General features: G+C 38.6%; 1 pseudogene; it reads right to left on the reverse strand.

The window, feature by feature from the left end:
- LOC138933605 (uncharacterized) overlaps positions 1-23,019 on the reverse strand; it is a 74,161-nt pseudogene that overhangs the window by 6,682 nt on the left and 44,460 nt on the right.

Below are 23,019 nucleotides of genomic sequence, written 5' to 3' on the forward strand. Positions count from 1 at the left end.
AAAATCCCCTTGGCCAACAAATGATGTTTACTTTGACATATTTTTGAAACGAAACATGGTTCAGTCTAAAATTGTAGAGGTATATTTCCTAAACAATCCGAATGGATCTCGAAATGAATCCACAAGATGACAGACCACACACACAATCGACGTCATGGGGCGCCGCGTCCGGCGAAATTGTTCGAGTTTTGTTGAGGGCTTGTCGGCCTCGAAGTTGCGCGGACGTCTCGCTTGACCCGACGAGAAACAGGTCCCGAGACTCGTACTTAAATTCGTAGCAGTCGTAAAAATAAAGCTCGGACTCGATCCGACGAGCGCCGCGATCTCCGATCCCTTCTGATCCCGATTTTTCTTAGAAGCGGCGGCCGACGATATCTCTCGCTAGCTAACTAAAAAGAATAACGCTGACGAAGATACGCGCGACGGGGAGTCCGAAATCCGAAGCCGGAATTTGATATGCGAAAGATTTCTACGATTTCGATTGGCCGGTCTCATTTTTACCCGATCTTCCGTCCGACAAAATTTGTTACGAGACAATTATAAAAACTGTGGCGAATCAGGTATACGAAACTTTGAATCTGTACTGTCCAAATTTATATTCTTTATGATTTACATTTACACTTACAGCGTAAATGATATTTTTATGGAAGATACCAGCGTTAAAAAAAAAAGATTGTTGCTTAAAAAAACTCGCAAATGACGAATTTAGAGATATTCGTAACGAGAGATGTCTGCGGAATCTATATACGAAAAGTTCTTATATACGATCGCGTAAAATATTGACAGAGACGGAACATCGAAATATTCAAATCGACCTACTTTCATAATACTTTTGCTATTTCACATATCATTCATTCGATGTATTTTTAAATATGAAATTTTCGTTTGGTCTCTTTTGAGATTATTATTTGTCAAATTAACTTAGTTTCTTTCACGAAAATGTGTCGATATTTGTATCTCTAATATCACTGAAAATGTTCCGTAATGAGTATATATCTCATAATTTCTTAATTATTTACATTGATATTTATATGAAAAGTTTAACAAATGACAAATTGGATCAACGTACGTATCTGGCATGTCGCGCATGCCTAGAATTTTCATTACGACGGAAATATTCTGGAGAAGTCGCCACTGCGTTCAAGAAATAGCAAATTATTTCAAGCAGCGGATTATCACCATGTAAATCATCGTTCCAAATGGCAGATCTTAATCGTCCACTTCCCGCACGATATCGCGGATCGTAGTATGCGATCGCGTGCTCGCTATGTATTTCTTTCCTCCTCTGTGAAGACACAGATACATTCATACAAATACCGCCTCCATCTCTCGCAATCCTATTAATTGTTCGATGCAACGTGGGCGGCGACCGCGCTGTACTAATTGCTCCGCGGAGGTACGACTGGAATAATTCGTGCTGTGCGGAAGAAACTTTGAGATCCTTCTAACCGCACTACGTGGACGTCCAGACGAGAAGAGAAACGAGGAAAGCACCGGCCGCGGTGCAGGAGAGATCAGAGAGATCGACCTTTGGCCGCTAATCGTGCGGGATACTGACAAAGTTTCGTCGGAGCGCCAGGTTTCTGATACTTCGTAGAGAGAGGCTCGTCTCCTCGTTGGCGTCGTGACGCCCGTGACTGATCATACTCGTAAAAGTCTTCCTCTCTTTCGAGAGAGGCGTCGCGACCATTGCAGGAAATCCGGCTCGTCCATGTACAACATTATCCAAAGGAATTGAAACGTGTCATTTGTCAAATTTTGTTGTCACAAATTTCATGTCATCGCAAATTCCAATTTACTCTTATCGGGCAGAATTTAGTTTTGCGAAAAGTCATTTCTTATTTGAGAATTTCTGTATATATATAAAGAAATAATGCACGATTATGTAAAAAAATTAAAATTAAGATTGTATCATAAAATTATTATAAATAAAAATTCTAAAATAAAATTTTATATCATTATTCTCAAATAAGAAATGATTTTTCGCAAAACTATATATAATATATGTGTGTACGTACATACTCTTGTGGTAATCTTGAGTTAATATTGAATGACAATGTATTCGTAACATTCGATCGAATAGTCAGCCACTTCATTCCAGTGAGTGTCTAAATTCTACGAAAAAGCCATTTGCCAGCGAATGCCGAGCATTTCTGGCACACGCAATATGGAATTGATGTCTCGTGCCAGACACGCATATGCGTGATTCTAATAGACGGTGAGACGACGCGCGGCATGCAACTCACATCATTCAGTCATGGGGTAATGAGCCTGAGAGACAGAAGCGAGGTAAAACTCGGTCAATTCCCATGTCGTGGCATTGTGTATCGTATTCTGCGTCTCGACCCTTCGTGAAATAAAGACCCCGTCGAAGTGAATTTCTTAATACGCGTTCAAACAAAATTGCGGCCTTATATTACGATTCGCGGAGAATAAGATAGTGTGAGGGGAAAACGCGATTACGACTGAATCGGTTCTGAATTGCGGCAGAAAATTGGAAGTGAAATTAGATAAATCTTGCAATTATTGCGAAGGATTGTACATAACGAATTAAATTAACGAATTTATTTTCTAGAAATATATTTATATATATATAAGTAGCTATTAAAAGAAACGAAAGTATGAAATAAAATAATTTTAATTGATCATATATGCAAACACTCTCTCCGCCTTCTTCTCTTCATTTCTCGATATGCTGAGCCGATATTAGATAAATGCTAATATGCTGTTTATTGGAATCCATTGATTTAGAATTTAGATATAAACATTCACAACTCTCCTCATGGAGAAGTTTCTCGGTTCGTTATTCACGCTGTTTATGACCGCTTCTCAATTTTATCACGCGCAAACGCACAGCTTGTAATAGTTCTTTTTCCGCGATACTCCCGTGTTAACGGTCGCGTCTCGCTCACTTTACGATTGCGAGAGACAAGACATTATTTATAAATTCGAACAGCTCCGTCGAACGATGCGGTAAAAACAATCCAATCGTCTCGATAGCATCGCTAAATGCGGGCAAATGAACGATGAAGCTTACGAGCAGCGTAAGTCGCAGAGGAACTCGCAACGCGAATGAGTTGACACGCGCGTGTGTAAATCTAGAGACTTAATGAACTGCAGGTTAGTGTTTCGCGAACGCACCGTACATGGATAACATGGGACAAATCACTACGTGTGTAGAACATGCTTGTAACGAGGTAACAGGACTGCTCGCGGAAGGGATTACTGACGCGTCTCGCTGCGGCAAACAAGCTCTGATGAATGACTAATGGCGATTGATACAAGACAAATAATATGTCTGACAACGAGACGATGGACGGTCCAATTATTTATTCCACCGAATTCGCGAATTTGATTCATATAACGGTCCGTTGTTCTTCTTCGTTTTTGGATAATAGAAAAATTGATACCTGTCATTCGTAACTCTGTTTTGATTTGAATAGGCGCATAGTTACTGATATTTTTTGAATAAGAAATATTATTCTAAAAAGTTTCAGAGAGTAAAAAATAGCTTTTATTCCAGCGCAATGTATGATGTAAGCCTCAATGGGACAATAAGAAATCATTGGAATTTTTGTTCGCGATGTGAAATAATTTGCAGAATGAAGTATAAAACGCTGAATAGGCATTCCACGTAGTAATAATACACGACTGTGAGAGGTCTACGTATACTTTTCCTAAAATTCCATGTTCCCTTGCCGTGCTCGCGACCCGATGCACCTGTCGCGTATGCGAGCGCACGATTTATGCATCTCGGTCGGTGCAAGCTGTCTGGAAGATGTAATGGGAGACGAGCTGCGTGAGGAGAATACCACAATAAAGTGGCAACGAAAAAGCGCGAAGAAAAAGAGGAGAGAAAAGTGCGCACGTGCGGCGAAACATGCGTCTGATAACCGAGATTTTCGAATAAATACTCGCGTGGATAGTTTCTAGCGTCGCGATAAAAGATCGCGTAATTACATAAATTAGACGCCGGACGGAGGGAGCCAAGAAGATTCCGATGAAGAGAAGGCAAGATCGATAAGTGCGAAAAGAAGCGCGAGTGAGAGGATCGATGAGAACGAGAGAGAAAGAAAGAGAGAAAGCGAATAAGAGGCTCCTATACAACACGCGTGTCTAATTTCCCTACGAACGGCCCTATCGGCAGGCCCGCGGGCGGGCCCGGTGATTTACGCAGCCAGCACACGCGTGAGTGCGTCCATGCACGCACAACTCTCCGATGCTAATGCTACAAGCTGTTAAACGTCTTTAATAATATTCGGCGACGAAGGTGGCGTATTTGCCGTGAACGGTCACGAAGCGAGGCGAGGCGCGATCTATCGTCGCGAGGTGATCGCGGGGATTCTCATTAGTGATTCTTCTACAGATGTAACTCTCTCTCGATTCTCCCTTTTCAATACTCATATACGATTTCTCACCGTACGACGCGAATCGGATAAATAAATATAAAATGCTAGATGTTTCTACGTACCGAGAGGAAGCGAAACAGCTGATTTACCGTAATAAGCTCATGCAATTAGTAATACACAGATGTAGGTTCCCGATGAGAGAGAATAAATCGGTTTTATATATGTGTAATGGTCGAGCCTTGGATATACACTGTATCATGTCGGTAACAATACTTCGTCGTGAGAAGAATAATAATAATAATAGCGAATATATATTTATATTTATTTTTCACATCGCACGTGTGTTTATGTTTGTATTATATTCGCTCCTTATTTTTTGTATTAAATGTGGAAAAGAAACGTGCGATACATATATGTGTGTGTGTGTGTGTGTTATCGTATATATAATAAATAATAATATTATATATAATTAGTTTGAAAATTAGAAAATTCTAATTTCTGATGATATGTTGATACGGGAAACGAGAAAGTAATGTTTTACGCGCGCAAAACTCTCACAAGTATTTACAGATACCATTATATATATTTTTTTTTACGCAATTACATATACATTATCCACGTCGACGCGCTGTTGACACATGTCATTGGTCACTCGATCGCGCCACTCAAAAACACACCGGTTTTCAAGCTTCGTTTCGTTTTGGTTTTGTTGGTCGCATACTAATTAGCCGGCCGCTAATTTACTCGCGCCAGTAAATCATGCAAGCGTATGAGCTATCCGCGCCGATAAATTCCCACTTACGACACGCCGGACATTCGAGTCGAGTTCCGCTCGCGTGGAAGTTGTGGTTTTTGTCATTAGTTTTAACTAAAATTTATCGACCCTAATAATCACCGCCGCGCAAATCATTACTTTCAATCCGCGCCAACTGGAAATTTTTCTTTTAATCGAAATTTATTCTCCCTTGTATTTACATCGGGAGACGTTAATTTAGCGTAGATGCGCGTGACTGGAAACTAGATGCAAGGTAGATAAATAGCGCCAAAGACAAACCGTCTTTGCCTAAATTCACATAAATCATGCGTTTTTATATCTTTCACAAAAAAATCTACATAGGAATATTGATATTAAAAAACACATTCTCAAAACATTTATTTTGCGGAAATATTTAAATGCGTAATTTGTAACCTTTTCTCTCACAGATTATAAAAATATATATATTAAAGAATTTATATAATGAATTGTGTTAACGCGCGCATATATATGAGAAATATATTTATTTTAAAGACGAAGGTAATCTTAGAACGAATGTGACTGTATTCTAGGAATTTTCTCAAGTAAAAGAAGCATATCATTGAAGCCTTTAATAAGCCGTGCTCTTTAATGAAATGCTTCTCACACTTGCACCCTTTCTTCACGCATCGTGTAACTTCTGAACGGTAAAAGCGCGACTCACTGCATTATGCAAATTAGTAGTTACGTATCCTCGGACTAATCGGAGCTAAAGATCCAAGGGTCGGGCGTCGAAAACCGCTCGAGTCGAAACAGCAGTTAATCAAAATCGCTCTTATCGCATTTGTTTAATAACCCATCTCGAGTACGCCGCTGGACGGGTATCGTTTTCGAATGGTCGGTAGTCGGTAGCGCATCCTCTCAATTTGCTTCATTCGGTCTCTCTCGAATCAACAAAATATTCGAAGTGCATACTTTGCGGCGAGCTTAATCGTAGCCGTAAGCGATAGTATAATTCATGAGGGACTACAAACTCTTCCCCATATAATTCGTCGTATAATTAGAGCATGCGCGTTCTCGCGACCGGGCAACCATCGAACGCGAATGTAGATTTGAATCGCGATGACGTTTTATTTTGCGTTCAGGATTAATTGAATCTCAGATCAATCGCTCGATCACTCGCGCAGGTGGGCGACAAAGGAAACGGGAGTTCATTGGGCAGATACGAGAATCGCGTACAGAGTCACCGCCACACGGCGGCACATTCGACGTTCATTAGCCTAATCGCCTTCATCACACGAAATTAATATGCAAATACACGCGGATGCGCCGCGTTATTTATAACGCACCGTAGAATGGGTATAATGGCTTGATGCCGACGGCGTATCTAGCGCACGACATGTCATCCAATTAATTATCCACCGCGCAATTTCTGGCTCATACTCTGCGGAGTTAACGGTGTCTTAACGAGGATTCCACCTCACCCCTTTCTCGTCTCTCATTCTCGCTGTCTCGGTCGCCGTTGCATCGTGGAGAGGATGGACTCAGGTAAGAGAAATCAGACACGAGAATTTCGGTCACGTTCAGAAAGCACGCGCGAAAAAATAGTTAACATCTTGAAAGTTCAGTAGAGTGCTTGATATTATAGATTTTTTCGCTGCCTCTGAAGCAACCCTCAGAGGCAGATATTAACGCCGTTGCGCAACGAGGCTAATTACAACGTACTCGTAATTATCATCTCTGGAAGGAGGTTACATAACTATTAATTAAAATAATACATTACATGCCGAGTAGAGTTTTCTCACAATAAACACGCATTAGTCTTGAATTCTTCATAGTCCTCGACAGGAAACAACATTTAACGCAACTTTATTTTCGAAGAAAATACTGCTAACTAAAATACCATATATATTATTATAATTAGGAATGCGTGATTTTCATTTGACACATTAAGAAAAATTATTTTTATTATACCAATATATTTAAAAGTCATATTAAAGCGCCCAAAAATTTTCGAGCGGAAAATCGGGCTTTGCTCCAATTTGGCGTGTCCTAAGTGAAGCCAGAGAATTCTAATTTCCGTAGACATTAGGCGACGTAATGAGCTTCTGCTTTAACGAGGCCATAAGGCGAACATACGCGAGAAGTCAGACGTGTTATTGGAAGCTATACATCTGGAATGTGAATCATCAGCACAGGCAAGAGGAACCAGTGCAATTTGTATCCCAAAATTGGAAGCGAAATATTTAAAGTTTTAAAGGCCCCTCGTAGAATTTTCATCCGAAATGATTAAAAAAATACCGCATAAATTTTACATATCCCTTCCACTTATTAATAATTTTGCTAGCATAGTATATATATATATATATATATATATATATATATATATATATATACATACATATATATTGAATATACATATATTGCGCGAGTTGTCTTGCGAGATATTTTTACATAAGTTTTAATTAAAACCATTATTTTATCTATTTCATAAAATGTATCGTACAATTATATTCATTTATTGTTACATTCGAGACACACACACACACACACACGCACACACATGTATGTGCATATAATATATTTGAAAATATAAATTTAATTAAAATCGAATTGGAAATTTCCATCGTATTATAACATATCCCGTGCTATAATTGATAGTCCACATGATTGGAGACACTAATTAACTATTAACTTCCACAACAAGCGTAATATAAATTAAATCACTTTCATTAACATATTAAAGAATCAATTTATTTTTGTTGATTACAAATATGTAACCTCATATAATCCCTGTTATATATTTAATAAAGTAACTACATATTATAGGTACCTTATTATAATTCAATACGTTGGAATAAAAATAATTAATGTCATTTTATAGGCAAATTTAAGAGAAGAAGGAGACGTCTTTACCTATAACTGTACATATATTTTTTTCTCGTAATTTGTAAAATATATCACGATGCTTATTTTTTTTAAATTGTGAGCTACTAAGATAGCTACGAGTGTCCAGATCGATTTAAATTCTCGACTGTGTATCCGATAAATTAATACCTCCACATGTCCGCGAACAAGGACCCCGGCCGTGAGTGTGATAAATCGGAAAAGTCTGGAGAGAACTAGTCTTTTATCTAAATGCCTTATTAAGCGTTGCCCACGCGTACGCATTTCGACTCCTAATTTATGAAGGATACCCGGTGTTAATGCGCTTCTATATACGCCGCTTCTCGAACAGACGGTTCTAACGAATAGGTTTTATCCTATAGCCGTAGGGGGTTATGCGGAGAGAGAGAGGGAAAACCTATGGAGCGTGGAATAAATTATGAAAATACCGAATGTCAGAAGTGATCAAAGGCGGCCGCGCCTCATTGTGCGCGTCGACCCGACTGTTTAGCGCTCGTAAACGTAAGCAGACATCTGAAAATAAAGTAATACAGACAGACTAATACGGTAGTGAGAATGATGTCACGCCGACGCGCGGACAGAACGATAAAAAAATGACGACCGAGCGTCGTATAATGCATTTTTCGATTAATTATCGACAAGCCCGTCGATTGAAATCATCGATCGAATTTTTCATACACACACACACACACACACATACACAGAAGTATTATGAACTAGATGTCGATTTCACAACGAATGTGATTGATGTTTTACTGTCATTGGCAATGGATATGAAATACAAAGGCTTCATCAAAGTATTGACATATTAATTGCTAAAATTTAGATGATAAAATTCAGGACCTGATGTTAATTCTAATACTTAATATTGAATCTATTTTGTCATAAAATTCTATCGTGTATTACATGTTTGTTTTGAATTATTTTATATATATAAAATATTGTTCATTCAAAACTAATTCATCCAAACCAATCTATTTGAGACCCTTGATATTATTTATACATTTTTAATTTAATAGTTAATCGAGGAAACCAGATATATGATATATTTCAAAAACATTTAAAAGACTTCCGCTTCGAGTGTTATAAACGATTCCTGCGATCAGGCAGGCTTCCGCTGTCAGGCGGAAAATCATCCGAGTTAATAAGTGGAAAAATGAAAGAAAGGAAGTTTGCTTAAAGACGCGAGACGCTCTTTAAAGAAAGCAGAAATCGCGTTAAAGCATGTGCCAGCCATACTAAGTACTCTCGTAAACGAACATAGACGGTAGATCCATTGATAACATCCCCTTGCCTGTTCTCGCGTCCCAGTTATAAGGACTTGCTCATAGTTTACGGATGTTAACCAACTGGAAAATAAGGGAGACTCGCTTAGATCGTAGAAAGAAGAGGAAACGAGAGAAACGGTGCGAACGCGCAGCAAGAACTTCTTAGAGGATTAAGAGAGGGGAATGTGTTCTTCTCCTTTCTATTCTTTCTCCTATTTGAACGATCATTTTTCATATAATTATCTTCACTATTTCACATCGTTCTGTGATTATTATTTCTTTGACTATTAAATCTTGCTTATAACGACCAATTTCCTGTAATAATTTTTACATCTTTTAGGATGACATTGTTATGTCTTGAAGAGAGAAGCGCGTTGGGGACGTCAAAAATAGTGCAAGACGCGCTGTTTAAAATATTAATCATCTAAAATATTAATTATCGATCATTTTGTGCGCCAATTTTTTTATTTAAATAAATGGGATTCTCTATATTATCTTTCCCCTGACTTTTTCGCTGTTCTTGAATTAATGTAGTTATTAATTGTCGATGTTGATCGGTGGATGCATGTATTCTCGATCAATTTATTAAACTTATTTTATATATAAATATATCTCAAAGATAGAAAATATAATTATTCATATAATTAAAAATTTATATTACGATCTAATGTGGTATATTGTGTTTGACACAACCACTTTTTATGAATATTCTCTCTGAATTTTTCACAGCGTTTATTAACTGCACACAAAACTGAAAAAATTAAAATTATTATATCTTTTTTTTTTTTTTTCATTCATGCAGAAAGAAATGTAAAATATTTGAAAATTTTTATATTTAGTAAAACCATTGTAATTATTATCAAAATTAATTTGATATTATTATAAAAATACAAGAGAAAAATTATATAACATATTTTTGAAAGCTTTTGAAGATTTAATTTCGTGTATGTACGCAGCTCTGCTCTGATACATAATACCGGAAGTACAAAACCCGAAATTTCAAAACACGGGTCGAGCGTGAAAAGCTAGCAATTAATGGATGTTTCACTGTGGTGGAAAGCAAGAGCTTACAATGCAGGTGTCTATGCGCTGGTGATAGGTATCTCTCGTGCACTTTTATGTATCACTACATGGATCCTAAGTATCTATCTTAGGCATCTATATATAGACATTTAGTATATGCCGTCTATAGTAGATTCGTTCGAGTGTACACCGGGTGACACCGAAAATTTTCAGTATCCTCTAATGTTTTACGTAACGAAATATTATTTTCGTCGATTTGTTTCGATTTCATCGATAAAATATTTGAACACACGCACACAATATTATATATATATAATCTGAATAAGTGTACAAATATATATATACGTTATCGTTACACCGATCTTGCTGTTATTTTTCTTCGCTTGAAACAGCTAACACGATTGTACTTACATCGATCGCACCCCGTTCCGCCGTACGATTTATTATCCTTCCCTACCCGTTCGTACGATTCGCCGTAGCGATTCGAAACGGTAATTTATCTAACGTTTCACACAATTGAGCTATCATCGCGCCCGTTATAATAAAGTATGAGGCACGATTCCGGCGCTCGCAAGAAATCGAAATCTCTACGCGGGATCAAGATTCGCGCTCTGCACGTGCGCGGCACGTTCGGCGAACGCATCCGACTCCTTCATCCCGACATCCGCGTACGATGTCTATTTACCGCTGGCGGATTATTTTACGGCGCTTAAAGACATGTTCTTAAGCGCCGCATCTCTCCGATACTACAGAGGCTCGGCCACCTGCAAAAAGGAACGCGCGCGCAATTATACTCTTTACACCCGGTATCCGCGGCTCGCTCCTCATCCCCACACTTTCTTGCGATTTTCTTTCCGGAACGATAACAATGACGAACGCGAAAGAAGAGCGAGGAAAGTATCATGTGTGTCGCGAGTTTGGTTGGTGAAATTGCACTAAATATTTCGAATAAAAACAAACTTTCGCCAGACGAATATATGTATTTCGCGCATTGATTGACGGAAAGTTCTCGTACGAGAGAAAAGGAGACGGGAATGATGAAGGCGAAAACGGCCACCCGGTACATTTAAGAACGAGCACCAGCTGACTAGCCGCATTTTTCATTAACACGCTGTAAAGCCTCGTATGAATAGCTGAACCACAGAGAGCGATGAGTCGCGTTCACCTCGCGGCGGACGTGGCTGAGATTCTTTTACGTTAAGACGCGCGCGATAGCGGCTGACGCTGGTAGGGAAAGATCATTATGCTCGGGGAAATTTATCGGGACCATCTCGAGATGTTACTTGGGGAGCGTTATCGGCGCATCAAATTTTTTAACCAAGTTCCAACATGACTCCAAAGTTCTAAAATAGCCTATGTGCAGCTTGTAATAATAAAATCTGAAAATGTGATATTGGAAACTGAAAGAGAGAGAACTGGAGGGATGTTAAATTACAATATCTAATATTAAAACATTAGTATTAGATATAGACGAGAAATTTCTAATTAGTTTTTAAATCGATCTTGATTCTTAAAAAATTCCAACATTATCCTTACTTTACATCTTTGCTCAATCTTGCTTTTTTCTCCTTAATTTCTCTCGTTTTCAAGAATCATTAGATTTCTTACTTTTTATCTTCAGCCGAAACATTAGTATCGAGTCATAGCTCGACGAAAAGAGGAAGATATACGAAAAGAAGAAGAAAACAAGATTCGCGTGCATATATTTCTGTGGGAACGCGGATGAAATTCCTAACGGAACTATGATGTGTGCAAATGCCAGCGTATGATTGAGATATATGTACTGAGCTTCTATGAATCTTCGAAAATTGCATATTTGCTCCAACTTATCATATCTTGACAAGTTTACTTAAACCTAATTATCATGTCTGTCTCGACTCAACATCGATCAACTAATATAACACGAGTACGATTCACGTTTACGTTAATCATCTATGTAAATAGACTCTGGAGCACGCAGCTTCGCGAATTAGGCCATAAAGGTTCTGTAATTTTTACTTTTTGTCATTAGTCTATTCTGTAAAAATATCGTCGTCACCCTTCTCTTGCAAGTTTACATCTTTTATTCTTTACCCAAACCACGTACTTCGAAAATTTATTGCCCATCTCTGATGATCCATCGTATTTATTCTCGTGCTTTGAGCGAGGAAATATTACGGTACTCAATTCGCAATGCGAAGAATAACCAAGTTTTTTTTTACGTAAATATGGAATTCGTTGATTATTCAAGAAAATGAAAAATATCTTTTTTCTCATACCATTTATAAATATAAAGAATATATAAATATTATTTTTTCAATAATATCAATGCGCATATAAAATCAAGAGTTCGCAATTAATTTTATTTATCGCCTTCTACGCTTATGCATTTTATCAATTGATTTTCTATATATAATGTCAAAATTATTTTTAATCGGCATTCTAAAATGATCTCATACTACCGCTTCGCACATGTGCAATTATATATAGATATGTATTCTTTTAAATGTAAATAAAAATTTGTGTTCTTACATACACTCGTATCGCACGTGCTGCGAAATAATCATACCTCTCGAAACGTCCGTTTCAATCGGCTTGCGTCCGGTCTTCGCGTATAATTTCACATACCCGCTCGTTACGCGGCTATTTCAGTCGCGACTAATCCTGCAAAAATCCGTAACGCGACGCAACGCGCCTCAGACCGATCCAATAAGCGTAGGACCCGTAAATGTCGCGCCGTCGTCCACGAGGCAAAGCTCACGGGATGATTTACGGATCGAGAGAGGGAAAGGCGAACGAACGGAATAATCGTGGTACTGCGTTCTGAAGAGGACGGCAATCTAGTAAAGGAGAAGAGGAAGAAGAATGAACGAACGAACGGAGGCAGGCAAGAGCCCTCTCTGCGTATACGACGCGTGAACGAAACGGAACGAAGGGAGCGAGGACGATGGTAAATCTTGCCGCGATTGACATGTGTGAAATGCGTCGGCCGGACTATACCGAGATCCTCATGCTTTGACTCCGATCCTCGTGCACGCGCGCTCAAAGACTCCGAAGAGAGAAAGCTGCCAGCTGACTCGTGTAGAGTACTCGCTAAAAAGATGCCGCAATATCCTCCGCGTACTCCGCTCTATCAGGACCGTAGCATACGTAAACTGTTCTTCAATTCTGACCGAAATCGATTTGACCTCGAACGAACTCAAAGGATGAAAGAAGAAAGAAATGACGATTCGTAGAAATGAGTTCTGGTTTTGCGCAAGCGGACGTCGCGAGCATCTTTCGAATCGACCCGCTTGCATTATATAATGCGTGGAATGGAATAAACTATATCGTGCCTCAATGTATTCGGAATCGTACAAGGCAATTCACGGAAGAATTCACTTTCGCATAAGCTAGATTTCGAGATCGTTCAGATGACGATCCGCAGAAATGGCATTTTCGCAGTCGCTGGTCGCTCCATTAATGGTGTCGTATATCTACTTGATATGTTGCAACGCAAAAGAGAATTCAAGCGCGATCAAACGCATAGAGCACGGCGCGGCGATTATTTATGATGGTTTTTTTACTCGAAAGGAACGAAGTATCATAAAAGTAGACATTATCGTAGCACTTCGTCTCTTGGCGCACAAATTTGCCGCGTCTCTGTAATACACCCATACCGCCTTTTTCATTCCGACAGTTGTAAGCGAATGCATTTACATGGCAAGTCAGAGTATGCGGAAGAAGAAGTCAAATTCATGAGCTTGTCAGCATCGCTTTTCAAGTCATTTGAATTACGTTTAAATATATCGTATGCTTATGCGTATATACGATTCTTAACTTACGACCGTTTGAAAAAAAGTTCTTATTCGATCTTTTAACGGCCATTTGTCCAGCCATAAGAAATGTCTGTGAAAGAAAGAAGAGCCGGCAATATTTTCGACCTGACAGAAAACAATACCGTCTTTTGAAAAACCGTTTTAACATTATCGATTTTCCAATATTTTTCTCTCTATTGGCAAACTTGCCTTGTTCAGTCTTCGACCATTATATCCTGACGCGTGTCAGGATTCCAACAGCGAGCCCAACAGTTTTCACATCTTACCTTGAAAATGGCATGACAAGACTTATCCCTGCGTTGTCGGCTTTTCCGCATCGCAAAATTTTAGAAGAGCTTCTAGAAGATGCAGCTTGGACGCCAGAATGAGCGATAGAATTGCCTGTTGGAGAATAAGAGAAAGTTAGAAAAAGATGACATATACGGCGCTCGAGAAGCGGAAGGACACACGTCAAGTATATTCGGAGGATTCTCGTGTCCAGTTCCGTAATTTTGCAGCTTCCGCACTTCGCCCACGGCCACATACACGCATGTACACGCGCACAGTCACACATATACAATATAAAATCTACGAGCGTGAAAACCGCAAATGAACTCTATTCAGAGTCAATTAGATTAACCGATGACTGAGCTGCTCACGATGGAATATTGATAGAAGCGTTTCTTAAGCCATTCAAGCATTTACCGATGGATTTCACCGCATATTAAAATAGAATTGTTTCCTTTTTTTATTTACGTTTAAACTCTATTTTACATGCAAATTAAAACTGCTTCACGAGCTGCATATATTATCTGTATATATAATGTCACACGTTACTATATTAATATTTTTCCGTCTTAAAAATGCTAATGTAATTAAATTTAGTGTAAAGAGAAGAAACAAATCATTTCTTTTTATCTAATTTAGTCTGTATTATAAAATATTTTATATGTGTATAATATTTTTATATTTATTTATTCACATTCATATATAATCATTTTTACAAAATATCTACATACTCATATTTTTTTTATCGAAATTTTTTCATTGAAAAAGTATATAATTATTCCCATTGTGTGTAGATAGTGTTACAAGACTAGTGCATCAAAAAAACAAAAAAAAAAAAAAATGTTCTCTCTCTTTTTTATTGCAAATATCACATTTATTTTTATACGTACGGTATATCGATAAAATGATCGATGCGAATATGCGCAAAGTATCTGTTTAAAAAGCCAAATGGTATTCATAAAACATACAAATCTACAAACAAGAATATCTTCCATAAAATATTCGAAAAAAGAGACATGCGTCAAATGGATAGTTGTCATTATCATCGGCAAATAATAACTTGAAATCCTAGTGACGCGTACCGGTTTGTTTGTCGGACTAACAATTTTTTGCGAGTCCATCAATTGAACTAAAACGAGGAGTATCTTTGATCGTGACGGAAATGCTATGTCAGCTGATTCCCTTTCCGGAATGATTTCGCAAGCTCGTCATTCGCGATGAACGCTGAGACGACAGAGAGGCCGCGTAAAAATAACCGAAACAAGACTGAAACGAGTCTCTTCTTCGTCATCGCTGTTTAGCGTTTAAAACCGGGGGACTAATCACCGGAACCATCGTTCGACCAGCGCGGATTCGATCACCAGCTGGTTAGCTATGGACGGCTTGAGAAGAGCGCTTGCATTATTCATAAACCAATTCCCGAATCCTGAACTCAAAATGAATCAGCATCCAGGTCAACTTCCTACTCTTCCTCCACCCTTTGCCGTCTCTTTCTATCATCCGTTCTTTTCTTTATTTTTTTTCAATTTCGTTTCTCGTTTCCCATCTCCACTCTTTCCTCCCCTTTTCAATCGATAATATAATATAAGATATAAAAACGATAAGAAGACCGCGAATTCTCAAATATATATCACATATGTAAAAAAAAATTTTCATCCACTTCGTTGTGTGTGAGCGATCTGAAACGAACCAATTTAAATTTATTTTTCCACCGTTTTTTCGTCGCTTTCGACGTATTCGTTATCTCGATCGAGATTTTTTTTTTTTTCTGGAACTGTGGCCACTCTCGTGTCAACATTTTCAAACACAATCTTGGTAATACATATCGCGACGGAATACTAATATCGCTTGTAACGAGATTACTTGCGACAATCTACACGACAATCCGATATAATATTAACAGACAAGAAGATGCATCTATAGCGAAAAATATATCGGAGAGTGAATTAATGTGCAAGATTTTAACGACAGATTATGATTCACGTTGTCTGGCTACATTAACGTGCGAGCAGAAAAGATATAAAATAACGATCGGCAAGGATGACTTGATTTCTCTTATCGTTCTTAATATTTTTGTTTAAAGTCTCTCTCTCTCTCTCTCTCTCTCTCTCTCTTTCTTTCTTTCTCTTAATTTATAATCAAGGCGTTATAATATATTGGCGTTTTTCATCGCCTATTTACAACTTGGTGTGAAAGCGTAATGCAAATGTCTTTGCTAATGACACGATGTCTTATTTGCCAGAATCACCGATACGTAAAACATAAAAGACGAAACTGTGAATTCTCAATATTCAAAGTGACAATGACTATTTGTACCATTGTCATCTGCGGCAATAGAACCCTGTTGCAACGAGCATATTCATTTCACACGATGCGCATCTTGGAATAATCAACATTTGTACACGCGTAATTGCGAAATACACCACATAACTTTATGCAAACTGCTACAAGAATATAATGGAAAGAGATAGTCTTTGAAATTAAAATTATTAATTATATAATTTTGAAATTAAAGTTATTAAATAATATAATATAACGAGTAGGTTTTTAATTATTTAAATGTAGAGTACAATTTTTAGAGAGAATTAACCCACACTTTGATTTCTCTTTGAAAAAATTTCTCTTTACGATTACACGATCCTCTCATTCCTATTCGCCAGATGCAGCCATTAGGTACGTTCTACAAATATACATACGTCTCTTTTGCGACCAATGCAACGGTTCGGCGTGAATATAGTCGTAGCGAGGACGCGAGCTGACGTTTAATACCTTCCTCGACGAATATACAGACCGAGAAAATGCGAACTTGATAAAAAACATTGACGACATAGGCACCGACGAAGTGAATGCGTGAGCTTCTAATAGCTAATAGCGTTTACTCGCCGTTTGACTATGCGAGAAGGCGGAACACTCGAGGCTCTTGGACGCAAAGTACGTCAAAGTACGCCAGCTGACAGCAATCGTAAAATACATCATATCTTTGATCTATATTCGGCCGTGGTCGCTTTTATCCTTCTTTTCTGGGTTTATTATTGGCTACGGCAGGAGAAAATCTGATATAACAATTCCTCTGGAGAGAAAGAGAAAGAAACATGCCGCCGACTCACGACTTAATTAAGAAAATGTCAATATGATTTATTTGACTTTTTATTATTATCTGAAATATCTTTGTTAAGATAAAAAACGCGTAGGTTTTCGAATGAGAAAATGGGAAAATGTAATTTTGAGAACTTCCTTAGAAAAAGATCATGAAAAAGATATAATAGCAATAAGTGAAATTAGATTGGAGAATAACTCGAGTGGAGCCGGAAATTTGACGAAACATTTTAACGTCGTTCGAGACTAAAATCGCGAAAATTGGAACATAGTCGTGGAACACTCGCAATAATCTCTCGCTTTGAAAAGCGTAGAACGAGCGCTTGTAACTGCAAGATCTAGCGGTACATCGCAAAGTCTGGCGCAATTTCCTCTCTTAAAAGTATCCACGTGTTTTTCCGATGAAAACTAACGAGCGATTCTTACAGCAGTTTTTGCCGCTGCGTCATGTTGTTTTCCACGACGGTATTAATTCCTCAGCCATGAAAGTAATTTCCTTGATTAACTATGACGAATGACAGCATCTATTTCTTTATAAATTTGCTGTTAATACTGAAATATTTTTTTAAATTTTTCTTTCACTTGTAGATAATTTATAATATAGGAAATTGCTTATTTTATTATTTTTAACGCGAAATCACAACAGCAGATTTTTGAGATTTGTATAGATATGGAAGAATATATTTCCGGAGAATAATTTTAAAATATATAGGATGCTTCTACTCCATGTTCAAGTAACATTCAAACTAGCGTCTTTCTAATTTCGACACATTCTCGTCCAGGTCAGAGTTGTCTTGCGTCAAAAGCGTCAGGGAGAATTTATATAATCGGTGGATCTCGCGAACCTAGGAGGTCCGGAACATCCCTCGAATATGCAGCACCAACAGGCGCTGTTCGTTATCTTGCCAACGACCGGCAGAAGTCTTAGCGCGGCAACAATCGCTACGATGGAAACTCGACACGACGACATCCACTAGTGCCAGCTTTCGGCCGCGAGTCAATTAATATACGTCCGTTTAAAACGCGGCCGCGCCTCCGTATGCGCTTTGCCTTTCCGCGAAGATACACCCGGTACATCGTGTCGGTCGTGCGGCACGGAAGCCCAGAGCCGAGTCGAGAGATAGCGAGGATGATGGAAAGAAGCTGCGAGATGCGATAGAGAGAAGAGCAAAGAGAAAGAGACAGAAAGAGAATGATAGAGAAAGGAAAGCCTCGAATACTTGCTCACCGCACTGAAAAGGGTAGCCCGCGGAGCATAACCAAGTAGCCCACGACAATAAACAGGGAAACGTTTTATTAATTGCCGAGATCTGTCAGTGTCTCCGGCGAGCGCACTGCCATATTAAATGACCGTACTGTCGACCGAAACCGACCGGCGCGCGGTGGCCAGCTCTCGGCCAGAACGACGAGTCCGGTCGGTTGTGCCCGCCAACAATCGGTGGTCGCGAACGTCGAGAGGCCCGCAACCGCGGGGCTCCTTCTGGATATTACATTTCCTCGTGGTGCACGACGAGAGTCGTGGTTAGCGCCCGTTGTGGCGTAACACAGGGAAGGTTCCCGCATGGAGCGGAGAAGCGGGAGGAGAGCAGAGATCTCGAGAACCGGTCCGCTAGGACGACCCTGACTGTACTAACCACCTGTAGATACGAACCAACGGATCCACGCCATCTTTCCATGTACGTCTATCGAGAGGAATTTCTCGATTCTAATCGGGCAAACTCACCGCGCGACGCGTTCTTCGACTCGTCGCGAAGTGGCGGCGCAATGGAAGTAGCGGTAAGATTTCATCTACGCAAATGTGGACGTTATTAACTCTTTGGCATCTGCGTTTTTCTTTCTTCTCGAAACATCGTAAAAATCCACGTTTGTTCCCGCAAGATTATCTAACGGGCTACTCATATAAGAGCGTAAAATCTTTTGCTATCAATTAATGTGGAAAAAAAAAGGGAAACAAGATATAACACCTTTGAGAAACGATCATAATTGTCAACGATAACGGTATATTCTTGATGGTAATTAGCATCGCGACACGTAGAAAACTGTACGGAAGCGCAGACAGTGATTCTCTCGTGTAATTCCGTCGACTCGTCGTTTCTTCCTTCGCCGCACATGTTGCGATAAGAGTCGTCCAGCATTCGCTTAAATGCCGAAAAATTGCAACGTGCGAAAGATCGCACAATTATTTTTACCGTTGATTGTTATACAAAAAAAAAAAAAATATTATTTTTCAATGTAGCCTTGTTTTTCGCGTTCTTATTCTTGATCTTTTGTTTCGGTATATTTTATGTCATAGTAACTTCATCTACAAAGAATGTGCAATAAAAATCTAGATATATTCTTTCGCTATTTAATAAATTTAGAAGACGAAATTCTTCTTATCTATAAGGATTAAGTCAATTAAATCGATCGCTTTAGACGTTCTCAAAATACAATATAATTTAAGATCTTCTTAATTAAATGGCCACACGTATACGAATACAGATCCGCCTCACTGTTCGCTACATAAACTTGGCGCGAGACACGTGTTTTTTGATACATTCGTATTCAAAGCAATAGTCGGGAATCACGCGAAAATGCTCAGCGGCATTCATTATATAATATAAGCGCAGAGAGTATATATATATATATATATATATATCTACACGCTAATTAGTATACTCGCGCGCATACAGGCAATAACCCTCATAATCCGAGGTCGCACCAGGTCGGCCGTAACTCAGATACGAGATGATTCGTATCGTGTTCTTTACCTCTTTTTCCCCCTTCGCCCCTTGGCTTTCGCTCAGCACCCAGCGACAGAGCTTTGAACGGTCCATCGTGACGGTATCGCATCGCATCGCATCGCATCGCATCGCATCGGCCGGCAGCGGCCGGTAACGGTCGCGTCGCGATTTTTACGACGACGAGCAAACATCGGCGACTCTGTCGTCAGCAACGGGTTTCTTCGGGTTTTCCAACAATAAGGATCTCCCCTCGCTGTACGAAAGCGATGAAATTCCTCCGACGACCACCGCGAATGCTACCGGTTTCGCATAGTCCTCTACTATTTCGAGTTCCTCGCGATGGATCATGTCGCGCTACAACGACACGTACACCGCTCTTTGCCTCGTCTCGCATTTGGATACGTGCCTCATGAAGGTTAACAGCTAACGAGTCGAGTGGAACCCAATGCCGATGATACCGAACTCGGACGTATTCTCGACGATACGTGAGCGACGTCTGCTACTTGAGAGAAGTGGAGAGAGCTGATGCCTGACACCCGATTTGTTAGCCCATTCACTACCCTGTCAGTTGTACCGCGGCGTATGTAATGTCGGTAATTTAATATACGGTGTTTACAGTAGAGATGATTTTTGATGGTAATGGGCGGCTCGTTAGCCACCTTTCAAGTTGTTAGCCTGCTGATGCAGCAGAAAATGTTACTAAAACTCCATGACAATAATGTAAACTAAACAACAAAAATGTAACAAACTAAATAACAAAAATGTAAACTATTATCGATGAAATTTGTCTCTAATGATATAATAATTCTGCTGCTATTGTTGCCAATAATATTTAATATTTCATCTATTATATTCTGCGTATTGACATTATGCAATAGAATACGGTATAATAGAATTCACCTTTAGTCTTGTCTGAATGAAAATGGATTGGATATCCGTCGACGTTTTGAAATAGCAATACGTTTTGCATTCATTCACTTAATCGTAGCGCGATTATGTGTGTCACAAAATAACGGCAACAAGAGAGATTCAAGAGAGATCAGAGATGAAGATAATACGCTGATCACTAATATATCACGCTGTCATTTATGATCATTGATCGACGAGTGATCCTTGCGCTTCTCAGGCGCAGTCACGCGAAAGTGGCGTCGCGTTCTGACGCGAATGCTATTTCGGATATAATTCTGTCGGATTTTCACATTACTTGAAAATAATATAATGCAGCTAGTTACCGTTATTGGTCTTTACCTTTTATAGATACACGTTTAAATCTCGCCGCCGTGCAGGCGAATAAATCTTCGTCTCGCGATGATTTACACGTCGTAATAACGCAACACAGAACCCCGTACAAATGCTTGGATAGTTAACTGTTAACGAATCGAAGAGTCAATATCGGCCATATCGAAATCACGTAGATCACGTCTTCATCGTTCATGATCGTTGATCGATCTCTGACGACTTCTCGTTCTCGCGTAGCTCACGAAATGGCTCGCTCGTTCAGTCGGCGATGTATGTCAGGTCATTTCTATTCGATTTCGATATTTTTGAAACTTTGTAACACAGATAAATTAATAATCAGAGAGGAGTCGACGAATGTGGCTCCGTTGAACTCGAATAAATCGCGTCATAGTCTACGGTCATTGATCAATGCGCAATCTTCGCGACGAACTCACGAACGGATTACAAAACGCTTCGTTCCAAATCGATGTGTCATATATAGTTGCGAATTATTGTATAAATCTCTCAGACATTAATACAAACCTTTCTGTCATTTCATTGATTGGCAATTTAATATATATTTTTGAAGAGATTAAACTATTAATTTTAAATAAAATTAAAAAACGAACTATTAATTCTGTTTTATAATCGCGCGCTTAAAAAATCTATTTATTTAAACGCTTTTAAAATAATAGCGTAATATTATAGCGTGGTTTCGTTAGTTCTAAGAAGCTTCGAGCGATAAATCACGATGCCACAATACGCCGGTGTCTCATAGTTATGTGACATATAGGAAATACTGATGATAGAGACTCGCCTTTGCGGAACGCGGATGGATCGAATCGTCGTTGTCCATCATCATTGATTGATGTGCGTGACTGCGCACAAAGTTCGAAGTCGCAAGTGAGGTCAGAAGATTCTCCAATTAAACGCTGACCTTATCACGCCACAATTCAACGTACGGTACGATACGTTTCCCAGCGTTATGGCGTGCTCAATATAATGATTATAAAGGATACTTCGCTGTATGAGCGTTTAACACAAACTTTGAGGATATCGCTAATCATAAAGATTCGCTAAACTAATTATAAAGAGTATTTTATTATATATACATATATATGTATATATCTTCCGTTATAGCGCGCGAAAAAAATCTTTGGCGGCCTCAGCGAGGCTTCACGTCATTTGGATTCTGACCGCGTCTGTGAATAATACATTCTGTGAATAATAATTTTCGCGAATTTTATAAGCGTTTAGTCTATTAATTTTATTTACATCGTTATATAATATTTAAACATTTAATAATATTTTATTAAATCGTGTTAGCTATTTTAAAAAATTAACATTATAATAAACGATAACTGTATTAAAAATAAATGCGTAATTTTATGTTACATTTTTTAATTATTTCTCTTCTTGTACACATATGATTTTTGAAATAACATTTGAAATGATCAATACAAATTTAAATACTTCAAATATTATTTCATAAATAAAAATTGATAATGGTGTTTTTTTTTTAACTATTATTTTAATTAATAAAATTTTAATAATTGTGCATTTTAAATAAATAATATAAAATAAATTTTCAGATAATATTGAAATGAAAATTTGATTATCTTTGATAGTTCGTATTTG

The sequence above is a fragment of the Polyergus mexicanus genome, unplaced genomic scaffold, assembly GCF_030449975.1.
Source record: "Polyergus mexicanus isolate NDT 795.1 unplaced genomic scaffold, iyPolMexi1.0 SCAF_5, whole genome shotgun sequence".
In the NCBI taxonomy this organism is placed as follows: Eukaryota; Metazoa; Arthropoda; class Insecta; order Hymenoptera; family Formicidae; genus Polyergus; species Polyergus mexicanus.